Below are 650 nucleotides of genomic sequence, written 5' to 3'. Positions count from 1 at the left end.
CCGCGCATCACCGCCCGTCCCCTGAGCCCGCCGCCAGCACGGCAAACACAGCACTGCCGGATTTTTATCCCGGGGTTGCCTTACGGGCAGGGATGTCACCGGCAGCCCCGAGAGTGATCCCGGGCTCCCGCGTAGCCTTGGACGCGCTCGTGTGCCGATCCCGCACAGCGCCGATGCCCGAAATCCCGAATTCCCGAATTCCCCGCCCAGCGGAGCGGCTCTGTGCCTTTGGAAATGTTGAGCTCACCTTTTGCTAAGCACGCTCCCCGGGGATTTCGGGAGGTGCAGCAGGCATTTAAAATAGAAGAACATATGAGATCTTGTTCTTTCCAGAAGGCCTAAGCATGCACTTGCATAATGTTCAAGTGTTATCCCTGTAATTACATTAGGTTTTACTTTTCACAATATTAAAAAAAAAAGTTCAATCAGAACTTCACTCTGCAGAAACTAATATTTCTTCTTTTTAACATTTTATAGATTTTATAGATAATATTTTACTTTAAAAATTAAAACCTCTGCTTCTCAAGCTGTTACCTTGCAGTTTATTATTTATCAGTGCAGAACTGCAGTTACTTGGGATCTGACTGATCCACTTGACTCGGGCTTCCAAGGACAATGTGATTTTCCAGATTTTATTATGTTGGGACTTA

Source organism: Geospiza fortis, unplaced genomic scaffold, assembly GCF_000277835.1.
Source record: "Geospiza fortis unplaced genomic scaffold, GeoFor_1.0 scaffold128, whole genome shotgun sequence".
Lineage (NCBI taxonomy): Eukaryota > Metazoa > Chordata > Aves > Passeriformes > Thraupidae > Geospiza > Geospiza fortis.
This window is presented reverse-complemented; position numbering follows the sequence as displayed.